Source organism: Triticum dicoccoides, chromosome 1A, assembly GCF_002162155.2.
Source record: "Triticum dicoccoides isolate Atlit2015 ecotype Zavitan chromosome 1A, WEW_v2.0, whole genome shotgun sequence".
In the NCBI taxonomy this organism is placed as follows: Eukaryota; Viridiplantae; Streptophyta; class Magnoliopsida; order Poales; family Poaceae; genus Triticum; species Triticum dicoccoides.
Window position 1 is genome coordinate 594,658,013 of NC_041380.1, and position 13,695 is coordinate 594,671,707.

Here is a 13,695-nt window from a genome sequence, read left to right on the forward strand (position 1 = left end):
GCATATTCGTACATCGTGTCGAAGAGCCTGCTCAGAGTTCGGTGCTGCGCCGGGTTGAACTCCCACAGATTGAAGGCCCGTTGTTGACACCGGAGGATCCGGCGGATGAACATAACCTGGACTACGTTGACAAGCTTGAGCTGCTTGTTCACCAAGGTTTAGATGCATGTTTACAGTCCAGTCACCTCTTCTTTGCTGCCCCACGACAGGCCTGTCTCTTTCCAGGACGTGAGCCGCGTTGGGGGTCCGGACCGGAACTCAGGGGCTGCGACCCACTCAAGGTCGCACGGCTCGGTGATGTAAAACCACCCCGATTGCCACCCCTTCAGGGTCTCCACAAAGGAGCCCTCGAGCCATAATACGTTGGGCATCTTGCCCACCATGGCGCCTCCGCACTCCGCCTGGTTGCCGCGCACCACCTTTGGCTTGACATTGAAAGTCTTGAGCCATAGGCCGAAATGGGGGAGGATGCGGAGGAAAGACTCGCACACGACGATAAACGCCGAGATGTTGAGGATGAAGTTCGGGGCCAGATCATGGAAATCCAGGCCGTAGTAGAACATGAGTCCCGGGACGAATGGGTGGATACGAAAGCCCAGTCCGCGGAGGAAGTGGGGAAGGAACACTACCCTCTCATGGGGCCTTGGGGTGGGGAGGAGCTGCCCCTCTCCAGGAAGCCGGTACGCAATGTCGTTAGACAAGTATCCGACCTTCCTCAGTTTTTTGATGTCTCCCTCCATGACAGAGGAGACCATCCACTTGCCTCCCGCTCCGGACATGGCTGGAAAAGGTTGAGGTGGGGAGTGTGGACTTGGGCGCTGGAGCTCGAGTGTGCGAAAATGGATAGGCAAAGGAGGAAGAAGGCGTAGGTGAAAAGGTGGATCCTTATCCCCTTATATGGGTGGACGCAACTACGTGTCCCCACCAGCCTGGTAAAACTCGCTTATCTCCAAGCGCCGTAATCAATGGCGCGGTTGGGTTACCCACGCCCGTATTGATGAGAATCCCGGAATAAGGGGACACGATCTCTGCTTCGACGAGACGTGCCAAGGAAACCGCCTCGCATGACACGCTGAGGTGGGATAATAAAACGATTCGAATAAAGGCTTGGCCGTGGTGCGTCACACTACGGAATACGTCAGCCGATTAGATTTGTGTCAATATTATTCTCTCTATGGCAATATGTGGAAACTTATTTTGCAGAGCCGAACACTATCTTTGTGTTCAAAATCTTCTATGAACTACTTGGAGGAGGAACCCGCCTTGCAATGCCGAAGACAATCTGCGCGCCGGACTCGTCGTCATTGAAGCCTGGTTCAGGGGCTACTGAGGGAGTCCTGGATTAGGGGGTGTCCGGATGGCCGGACTATACCTTCAGCCGGACTCCTGGACTATGAAGATACAAGATTGAAGACGTTGTCCCGTGTCCGGAAGGGACTTTCCTTGGCGTGGAAGGCAAGCTTGGCGATACTGATATGTAGATCTCCTACCATTGTAACAGACTTTGTGTAACCCTAACCCTCTCCGGTGTCTATATAAACCGGAGGATTTTAGTCCGTAGGACAACATATAGAACAACAATCATACCATAGGCTAGCTTCTAGGGTTTAGTCTCTCCGATCTCGTGGTAGATCTACTCTTGTACTACCCATGTCATCAATATTAATCAAGCAGGACATAGGGTTTTACCTCCATCAAGAGGGCCCGAACCTGGGTAAAACTTCGTCTCCCTTGCCTCCTATTACCATCCGGCCTAGACGCACAGTTCGGGACCCCCTACCCGAGATCCGCCGGTTTTGACACCGACACCTTTCTTTTGGTATATCTAATTGCTTTGGCCTTTGGCATATATAACTTTGACAAAATTGTATGTACTGGACTTGGTTATCCTGCCTTTTTATGGTACATCCTTGATGTAGTGAGATAATCCATCCTGACCAATCTGTCTAATTCCCTTTGGGAGTACTAAACACTTTGATTAAATGCTGGGACAACGCAATGAGCCAGGCACACTGTGCGGATATTATAACTGCTCTGTCATGTATGACATTTGTTGCCTATTTTGGTATGATCAAATTTTATGGAAAACACCGCGGTACAAAGTAATGGAAGGTTTAGATCACATGTAGTGAACCATGTCTATGTGACAGGACCTTGACAAGTGATAACACCCTAATCTCCATTGCTTGCATTTAGAAATCCTTTTCAAACATTTGACTAAACATATATAAGCAAAGATTATTTTTTTGATAAACATATAGGGCCACAGTTGGGTAGTTTCAACTTCTTAAGACATGAATGTGTCTATGCAGGTGAATTGAACATCTCCCCATTCGAAATCAAGCGACTACTCAATTCTGCCTAATAATCTCACATGTCGATGTTGAACTACATAATGTCTTCCTTGTATCACATGTGATTTTTTCTTCTTTTATTTTGTGATCATGTTTGAATGCATATGTTAAAGCTGAATTCCTACTAACTTGAGCATTAACTACTTGACCACAACGTTAGGACCGGCACCCTCGCGCCAAGGCGCGCTCCCGATCTAGTAGTAGATGGGTAAGCCCTTTTCATTGCGCTACTGCAGGAAGGTCCTAAGACGACACATGTATAGGAGACCAATCGACCAACCTGTGTGCGATGCATCGATCGCAAACGGTACTATAGTAAAATCGTCGCCAATAAAATGAACCATGTGTGATTGCTGATCCAACAAGTACGGTTCAGATTAGAGTTGTGTTTGCGAATTGTGGCATACAATTGATCCATACAAACTGTTTGCGACGAGCCAAAAAACACAAATGGTTACCCAGATCTGTGTGCAATAGACGGCATACAGGTCATCACTCAGATGAACTATTTATGATGAGGCAAAATAACACAAATGATTACCAAGGACAAGAAGTGTGTGACAGACGGCATACAGGTCACTCAGACGAACTGTTTGTGATGATCTATAAAAACACAAACAGTTCGCTTAACCAGATGTGTGTGATACCCACAAATAGTTCAGTAATCAGAATTGTGTGAGAAGACTGATAATAACACAGATGATTTCTGCTAATAAGCTGTGTGTTGTGCGCAAACACTTGCTGGTAATAATTACTAGCGATTAATGAAATAATCACTGACGGGTTCCATAGTTTAATCCATATGCGATGTGATTTGCTAAGTCTGCACGACATCTATGCTCTATCTACTAAACAACAACATATATACTTATAAAAATATGATTACATAACCAAAATAAACATCTAATTACATAACTGACTACAAATAACATTTGCAGACCTAAGTAAACAATTACATGCATAATATACTAGAAGAAACGATCATCAATTCATCTTCTTCTTGTTGTGACGCTTGCCATTTCTCTGCTTCTGGCTGGATCCCTCGTCTTCTTGGGGAAGGAGGCACTTCCTCATGTCAATGATCCGCCTGTACATCTCGTAGCTCGTGTACGCCTCCTTTGCCGCGTACACGATGTGATATTCGTCCAGTATCTCCATCCAGGCCGAGTGCTAGGCAAGCGTATTCTTGTTGCAGGCATGTCAGTTATCCAACTGAAGGCCCTATCCATCTCACAGGTTGCCTCGATGATTAAGATTGCAATAATCAGACAAGAGCTATGGACGTTTAATGACTACACCTCTTGAATCCTCAGAGATAGGATCCATATTATCGTACAAAACCCTTTTGTTACCGGTGTTCATAATAACACTTCACGAACTCCCTGCCCTTAGTCTCTCTGTGGCTCGCTCTTCATGATCCCGAGTACCTGCAGGGATGAAGAACGCATACAAGACAAGAGACATCAACGAAACAATTTTATTTTACCCATACGAGACGTTAATTCAAAGAAGTTCCATTGATCCCCACAACAAATATAGAGGGTTGGAAGGCTCTTGCCCCAACCCATACCTTACCGAACGACTCACATATGGAGATCGGATCACACGAACAACACATTGAGGAACACATCATGGAGAATGATTGATTGATAATATGTCTTACAACGATTGCCGTGTGTGATGCACAATTACAAGTATGGTCTAGTGGAAGAGGAATTATGGTGGTGATGGCGGCTATGGAGATGGAAATGGCAGCGGCTAGGGTTGATGGAGATGGATGAGGATGAATCTATTATGGCTTCACTCGCGGATGTTCTGTTCACATTTCGGCCTCGACCCCTTTACAGAAGTAGTTAGAGTGGACGTGAGGCCTTAGTTTCCATGCCATACGACCGCTCATGCGAGTGGCCGCGGCTGCATGAAACATCGTCTTTTGCTTTGTGGCTTCTGGTGCGCCTCCTCCTGATTTCTTCTAGCTCCTCCTTCACTCCCTTCCATGTTCTAACTTGATTTCATCCACATTTAGCCCATTTCTTGTGGAAACATAATAAAGAGAGGATTTGTAGAATCCTATGCATTCATTAGTCATTAGTGGCAATATCGGAGTGAATATCTTGGTTTAGACAAAGGGTAGAGCATCAGCAACAACGATGTTGGTCAAGGTAAATGTGAATCCCATCGAAATTTAGGCCACCGACGCTTATATATGTGCGGCCGGATCCCTCAATCCACCCCGCAGACTCCCTTGACAAACCCGCCCGCACTAACAAATCCACCCTTCTACGTCCCCAATCCACCTCGCTACCTCGCCCCGATCTTTCGAATTGGCTGGATCTAGCCGCATTGGTTCGCCACCGCGGAATCGATAACCCAGATCCGTCTCCAACCTTCCACCGCTGCCGCCAAAGCGGAAGTTTGACGGCGTGTGGCAGCGCAAGTCGGGGGTGTGGTTCTTTGAGATTAGAGACTGCAACACGGGAAAACGGTACTGGCTCAGGTCATTCTCGTCGCCGCAGCTAGCAACTCGGGCGTACAACATAAACGCGGTCGGCCTCTACGACTGCCAGGCGAATATTAATTTTCCCTTCGACAACCGTGATGTCCCAGAGCTAGTCGGCGTTGAACCCCCGTGTTGTCTCCCGCCGCGAGGTGAGGGACAATCGGCTAGCCTTCTAGCAGATCGGGACCAAGTGGTATGACGAGTCCTACATGGCCGAGCTCCGAGCAAATCACCCGGAGCTTGTTGTCGAGGATCTCCAGGTGTACGACATCTGCAAGAAACATGATGGGGCCGGCCCTTCTACCAACCCTGGCTTCGGCGAAGACAACAATGGCGACGAAGGCTCCGACGACGACGGTGTGGACTGGGACAAGCTCGAGGTTGAGGAAGATTAGTTAGTTATTCTTAGTATGCTAGAAGTAGTTATATCGAGTACTTTGAAATCAAGTAGTTCAAACTTATGTTATGCAATGCATTATGTACTACTTTTGTTTCAAAATGTGTTCAAATCGAGTGGTTTCAATTAGTGTTTGAATGGAGTTTTGTGCAAACTAGTTAAAGAGATTTATATTTAAGAGCGTCACTTGTACACAAATGAAATGGTCTCATTTCGCATGACATAATTTCAATCTAAAGCAACACTTTTTTCAATAGAGACAATAAATATTCAAGTTCTTGTAGTGAAATGGCACAACAGGGCAACAAGGACACTGATTATGAGCGAAAAAATGTGGAGCACCGACGAATAGCTGAATGAAAAAACTACATACGTGTGAGCATACATTCACTATTTTTATTGCATGAAACATACATTCACTATTTGCTAAGTGTAATATTTATAGTGGAGAGGACAAAAATTCAAGTGCTCTCCACTATGAACAATTGTAGCACACAACAACTATCTACATGTTTGACAGTTTGATCTATACTATACTATAAATGGTAAATATAAATATATTTTTATTCACAAATACTTATCAATGGCGCTGATAGGACAAGAGAGGCCATACATCAATAATTAAGTAGCGCCGTACATAAGATTAGACGCCAGAGTACCTTACACATTACCAACGTCCCGAGCCAATGCCACTATCAATCTACTATTTGCGGCGTTGGGAACCTATGCCGGTGATACTGGCTTATCACTGATGTCATACTACCGGTGTCTCGCCTCCGCGCCGGTAACAATGTCTCTCAAACTCCGCTACCACAGTTTTTCCTACCAGTGTATGGTACGCCATTAGGAACCCAAATAGTAGTGGTGTGTCCCTCTGATCACATGCCGCTAGTAACTTATGTCGGATCGGACAGGTCAAAATTACTAGTGGCATGACTTTTGGAATGAACACCAACAATAGTATACTTATTATTGGCGTAGGAAAGTGTTGGCACGTCGTGCCTCCTTGGTGGTATGCTACTAATGTCGATTGCCTATAAGCATTTCTCTACTGGTACAATGGCAATGATCCGAGAACAATCCTCATGGAAATTTTACTGTAGCATTTTTTTCTTAGTGTATTGATAATTACCCCTTCTGTTTACTTCCACCTAAAATCCCACTCTAGAAACCTATGCCAACTTTAGCACTCTTTGCCATGATATTTAAGGACATTAAATAAACACAAACATATACTTGATCTAAGTGGAAGAAATTTATGTGTGAAGATATGATATTTGTTTTCTAACCTAGTCTAAACGTTGTTTAACCAAAAAAATTAAGAGACGATGTCTCAAAAATGAAACAACCAACATCACTTTGTCTGTAATATGTTTTAATTTTAGTACAAGTGTATTATGCAAGATTGACGTTAAAATTATATAGAAAAACCTATTATGTATTAAAATTTAGCTACTTTGTTGTGTGGTTAGTTCTGGTAATGTAATAGCAAAAATGTACTACTCCCTTCGTCCCATAATATAAGAACGTTTTTGACATTAGTGTAGTGTAAAAAATGTTCTTATATTATGGGACGGAGGGAGTAGTTAAGATCATATGCACAAAGTGAGTTATAAATAAGTACAAATGTTTGGTATAAATAAGTTATTAGCAACGAAATGTGCTGACTGGATATGACATTCCAAGAAGGAAGAGGACGCCAAGGGCGAGCTGCCTACAGGTGTCATGGCCATGAGCGATATCTCTCTAGCTGAGGCAGAAGCCCTTCTTGCCGCCTCAGCTGGCCTCTGCGCCATCCTCTCTGACGGCGACGCCAAGGCCAAGAACGCTGGTGACAGCTACCCCACCAAGGTCTACATCTACATCCATAATGATTTGAAGCTTGGCCTTTTCGTCTACTACGACATGGACGAGTTCAAGAAGCTGGAGGGCGTCGTCGTCAAGGATACTCGGGCCTTGGAGGAAGCGGCCACTGCCTTCTACACGGCCTTCTGGGGCTTGAGCCTTGACTCGGACAAGCTCACTAGCGCGATGCAGAGGCTGGAGCTCTACAACGGGGGCTACAACAAGTGCCACGCTCAGGCATTTCAAGCCGCGTTCCAGCAAGAGGTCGCCTGTCTCGAAGTGGATATGCATGTTGAAATTCTAGCCATGGAAAAATCCCTCCGAGGTGACCTCGCCCACGGTGACAAGCTCGCTGCCATAGAAATACTCTGTGCCAAGTGATGTGTTGCCTTGAGTGAAGAGGACCTAGAGCAGGTGGCAACCTACGCTGCTGCAGTCTGCGCTTTTATTGAAGCGCAACAGTCAGAATCTTCCTACAACTTCACTCTCGGGTATGCACTAGTTACTTTGTCCTCGTGCAAGCTCATTGTTTAATGATTTGTTAGACTGTTTGATCTCATAGCTGCCTTTGTTCAGGTCCGACAGCTTAGAGCCAATGGAGCAAAGGAAATTTGGAATTGCCAAGCGCTTCCCTAACAGGGTGATGCACAACACTGTAGGACCTGTGGTGAGAGGTACTACTCTGTCATTCCTCATTTTTGTTCTTGCTTATGTTATTTCCCTTCTCAATGTTTCACTTTATCCTTTACTGCATTCCAGAGCTGCATAGCTAGGCAGGTGATCCATAGCCATCAAGCCAAGAGACTTGCACATGATGTGCAGGAAGCCACCGCAGAGAAGATCCTGAAGGTTCTGGAGTTTCACCCAAGGTTTGTGGAGAAGATCATCGATACCAGGCCTTTGAGGATGCCCGTGCCATGGAGAAGATCATCGAGACCCATGCCTTTGAGGATGCCCATGCCATGGAGAGGGCTGCCAAGAGGCAACTCTAGAAGGACCTCGAGGAGGACTTCTACAGGTGGATCAAGTTCGGGTGTACAGTGTACGCTAGAATGGCTCCCCGTAGCAAATGGGAGATGAACATGGAGGAGACGCCTGAACATCAGGAGTCGTTCTTTGAATAGTTGTAGGTCTTCTTGTGCCCCGTTTTGCTAGTGCGCCTTGGTAGCTTCTGATATTTAGCTAGTGCATCATTTTGTTTGTGCCCTTATGGCTTTTGTTCAACAAAAACATGTGAATGCCGAAGTGAGTTTTGAGATGTAACTGCTGAACTTGAGATGTAGTTGAAATGGTCCTTTTGTCTATCTCTCAAGCATAACTGCTGAACTTAGTGTTTCTGTTGATGAGCGTGTTTAGTGTTGGGATGTCCAAGTCTGGATCTAGTGTCTCTTCTATTTCTGGAAATGCAGTCTTCTCTTTTGTATTGTTGGATTCACACTATTGTTGTGCACATGATGTTCGCGTGTGTGTGAAATAATGCTATTGTACGAAGCAGGTGTTAAAATTGAACAAGCATATTCATGCAATATTGCACTGAAGATAAATATCAAGGTTAAGTGTGCATGGTGCTGCTTTTCCTTACAACATCATTTTCGTTTCATGTTCGTGAACTTGTTTTCGCTTAATTCTGTAAGGTGGGGGAGGAACACTACTGGTGGAAGTGGATGCATGCCTACAATTATACTTGGTGCTGATGTGACCCATACTCATCCTCGCGAGGACAACAGTCCTTCGCTGATGTAAGTAAAATATTAATATTACCCGCCACTTGTTTTTGAGTCTTGAATTTTTTTCTTGGCAAGAGGTTTTTGGTACTATGCTAATGAGTCACGGCATGGTGGTGTCTTGTAGGTTGTAGCCTCCCAAGATTGGCCTGAGGTTACAAGGTATGTGGGGTTATAGTTTCTGCTCAGGCGCCGCAAGAGCTGATACAAGATTTGTACAAGGTCTGGCAAGATCCATACAAAGGACCGGTCAGTGGTGAGTGGTGACATGACTAGGTACACTGCTCATTATTTAGTTATTCCTTGTGAGCATCATAGAGAATTCATTGCATCACAAAAATGCAGGGAGCTACTTATATCCTTAAAAAAATCAACCAGTGAGAAGCCCCAATGCATAAACTAATCAGAGGGTGCTATCTGCTTCTCATCTGAATCCTCATTCTCTTCTTCCTCTTCATGGTTATCATTTCTTTGATTTGCTTGTTCATTTTACAATGGAACCTGTGGCCTGGGACCCACTTCTCGTTGCACTTGCAACATTTATCACTTTTCTCATTAGTGACTGCACTAACTGCCTTGTTCTCAGTGATAGTTAGAGGTGCTTTAACAGGTTTGTAGGGCAGTAACTTGAACTTTTTTTGGAAAAGGAGGATGTACCACCGGCCTCTGCATCTGAACGCCGCATGCAGTCATATTATTAATTATTCACAAAGACCATACAAGGTGAGGTGATAAGTAACTTGAACTGGGAACTGGATCCTGAGGGATTACTGTATCATGTCCTTACTAATGTTAAAAAGAAATTGTCTGTTCTTCTTGAAAGGGTAGCATTGTTCAAATCTCCTGGCTAACCAATATGCCTCATGTAAATTGTCAGGTTTCTGAACTTGTGTCAAATTATGAGCATAGTCCTTGAGCCCAAACACAAAACTCCTCACAAAATAAACTTCAGTTAAGTCAGGGTTGTCATTTCTCACCCCTCTCACAGTTCCCTCAAATTCATCAATGTACTCATCCACTTTAGTAACTTGTTGAATTTTGTGGAACACACATCATATACAGATTTTCCTTCAAACCTCTTCTTTTAACTTCCTGCAGAAACTTACCCAAGGTATCTCAATTTCTATACCAGAGCTTTCTAACCAGGTGTCTGCTCTGCTAGTGAAATACAGAGTGGCCACTTCCACTTTTTGATCTTCAGGTGTTTTGGCTAGTTTAAAATATTTGTTGGCCTTCTTTTCTATCCTTCTGTATATTCCCCATCAAATTCAGGGAAGCCCATCCTGGGCCCTTTTGCAAATCTCCTGTGCAGAGGGTTTTGTTCATCTTCCGACTCTCCCCTGTCTCTCCTACTAGGTTCAACCCCTTGGGCCTTGGTAGTAGCCCATTCCATGCATATTCCTATTATTTCCAGGTCCTTCTCTAGGCCGAGCTACTTGCAAATTCTCCCTACAGTGATTAGCTTGCAGGTACTTCCTAAGTTGATCAGCTAGCATTTGTGATTTTATTCCCTCAGTTGAGCTGCTTGCTGCTGCTCTTGAAACAGAGCTGCCTGGATGTACTCTTGTTTGGCATTTCCTACTATGAACTCTAGGCCTTACTCCTCATAAATTCTCTGCTCGTCATAGGGGTCCTCAGTAGAGGTGGCTCAAGGTTTTGTAACATGACATGGCAGGTGTTTTTTCTTACAACAGCGGTATAAATGAAGCCCAAGATCCCACTAGTTCCCATGAGTCCCACTGTCTGATTTCCTACACTAACTCCAAAGGTAATCTCAGGCATGTTAGTAATCAAAGGTAAACTAGCAGCACCACTAGGAGTGAAATTCCGTTGTATACTTGACCTTCTCCTCCTCCTATCAGAGCAGCTAGCATTTGTGCCATCTTGTCCAACTTGGAGTTGGTGTCTGGCTCTATCTTGTTAAAATATCCTCTAGTACTCACTTATGACTTGGCCAACTCCATCTGCCCCTGGCAAAATTGCCCAACTTCTGTTGAAGCTCTTCCTGTGTTCAAACTCCTCTCTAGTGATGTAGGCCATCTCCTCTTCAGCATCGTCGGTGGATTGCTTGTTTGTTCTACCCATCTCCTCACGGGTCAGGATCTTGCAGATCCGGGATTTTACTAGGAAAATAGTGTGTTTCCCCAACCAAACCAACCAAATCGAGCACCCACGCCTCCACCGTACCCTAGTCCAGGACTTGTGCAGATCGGCTGCAGAATTTCATAGAGGAAGAACTCTTCAAACCCTTGCCAGGTTTATTCCAAGAGATCGAACTAAGGCTAGAACCAACACTCTGTTACCACTTTGTCACAACCTATACTAAGAAATTCCAATTGGTCAATAGTTTGAAGAGCAGGCGAGAATTTCAGAGAAAATAGGGAGAAACCGAGATGGGGATGAGCTAGGCCGAGCCAACTGGCGGTGGCGTCTAGGGTTCTTGTATTAGGTATTTGGTAGATAATACCATTTGGGTTACAAGCTCAACTTTACACCAGAGCGAGTGATGCCGACCAACAAAAAGAAAGGAGTAAACGACAAGAAAATGACAGCTACAACGCTAAAGGAACATATGACGTTTTGGCACGCCAAAATTAACGGCCAACCACTCCTTCAACGTGTGCCCTTGGATGATTCTTATCTTCAGTTCATGACATCCGACAGCGGCTCTATGGTCGGCATCATGCGGTGTGAAGAACGCCATGTTCTACTACTGAAGCCTGTGATGCTCTTATGTTAGCGTGTTGACTCGTCATTGTAATAATTATGTGAAGAGAGTAGTAATGATCTGCCAGCGGCTGTCTTGTGTACCGTACTATGCTGGTCTATGTTTGCTCAAGTACCATCTGTGAATCCTGAACACATGTAACAGTATAGCTCACCGTGAGCACACGGTCGGTCTATGCTTTGATCCAGCAAATCTGTCCCTTGAGGCTTGAGCTGGTACTTGTCTATCAAGCTGTGCACCTAGTTAATCTCCTCGATCTCTTCTCTGTCGTTTGACTGAAGGCTCCAGGAGCCCCTGACAATGACTAGGTTGAGGAGATTTCTTAAGCCTTTTGTTCTCACCATACCATTCGACCAGACCGGTGATGTTCTTCACCTTGTCAGGCCTTCCATCAAGAAGATGATTGGCTCGCTTTTGTCCCCTAGGTACCCTCTGATTCAATAGAATCATAGTAATCGTATCATAGTTCAGTGTTTTTAGAAAAAAAGGATATGTACTTACAAGAGCTCATCATTGTCCTCCTTGCTGTAGAGTAGCTCCTCGATTTGTGTGTGTGCTTTTGTGTGAAGGGAAAGTAACCGGATTGATCAGCACCAGGAGCGGCAATGTTGAACTTGGGGTCGAAATCGTTGACGCTTGTGGTGTAGGGACACGTCCCTGGCATTGTGAAGGGGTAGTGGCTCTCATATTGGCTAGGTTTGTCTTTGCTGCATTCTCTCAGGGAATCCTGGTTCCTGGGAACGGTTACATGCCATTGCTGAGATAATGTTTTTTGTTTACAGAGTGGCTGACCTTCCGGCTATTTCTCGGTAGGTGCTAGTGTTGATGAAGTCTCTAGTGTTCACGGCGATCATGTCAGCAGTAAATTGGCAGGAAAAATGATATTCTGGTCCATTTCTCTTCACTTGACATCACAGTCCTTGTACTTTATCTCTCAAGAACATGCACAATCATTCTCTGTTGGTCGATAAATGTTTTCGTAATGTGATGTCAGGTTTGGTTGCTGACAGAAGACAGTTTTCAGGATTCATCATTTTGATAGCTCATTTTCACCTGGGTGACTCCTAGGTTGCTTGATAAGAGGGATCCTGCTAAATTGCCATCAGTGTAATTGCCAATGACCAAGTCTGGTTTTCCCTCCAATATGTCGAGAATCATGGCAGAAAAATCATGAAACCGCAACCTGCTGAAGAACTTCTCCATGTTGATCGGATCCAGCGCCTGGAGCACGTCGGAGAGGCAGTTGAGTGTTTCCCTGCATTCCGCAGTGTCACCCAACCCAATCCCCACTACTGAAACCTGTAATGGCTGGCAAACATATCATCTACTCCCTCTGCTCCTAAATATTTGTCTTTATAGACATTTCAAATGGACTACAATACATCATACGGATGTATGTATTGTAGACATATTTAAAATGTAGATTCACTCATTTTGCTCCGTATGTAGTCATTTGTTGAAATCTCTAGAAAGACAAATATGTCTACATATATCCGTATGTGGTAGTCCATTTGAAATTTCTAAAAAGACAAATATTTAGGAACGGAGGGAGTAGATATTTGTAGTTGTCTGATTACAAAATGATCTGTCATTTACTTTTGCTCAAACTGCTACTGCGGTGTGCTCCTCTCTAGGCCGACGACAAAGACCTCTGCGAGGAGCAACACTGTCCGAAGCTTCTCGGCGGTGTAGAGGGTGTCACTGATCATCAGTTTCTGCATGACAGCGAGGAAAGACTGAGTTCATTCCGGTCAGCTGCCTATCTATCACCGAGCTTTGCTGGATGGAATGATCAGTCGACTCAATATGCATACCCTACCTCGCCGCGGTAGTTTAGCAAAACAAGGTAGTCTAGCAGCTGCTTCATGCTCTTCGGCTTGGTGCTTAGCTTCGAGGACATGAACCGGGAGATGAACTGCATCCCGTCCCGGATGGAACTGCCTCATCTTTGCTTCAAGTGCAAAGATGAGACCACAAAGGTGCCTCATCTTTGCTCTTTATTTTTTTTGAATTTTTATCTTTGCTCTTTATTAGCACCACCCATATGTACCTCGTGTGATCATCAACTAGCAGTAGGAAGTAATTCTTTGCTGCAAAGGTTGGAGGCGAGATGGGACCACAAATATCACCATGCAGTAGCTGCAGCG

General features: G+C 44.8%; 1 pseudogene; it reads right to left on the bottom strand.

The window, feature by feature from the left end:
* Positions 1 to 11,645: 11,645 nt before the first annotated feature.
* Positions 11,646 to 13,469, bottom strand: LOC119356645 (annotated as a pseudogene).
* Between the last annotated feature and the right edge of the window lie 226 nt (positions 13,470 to 13,695).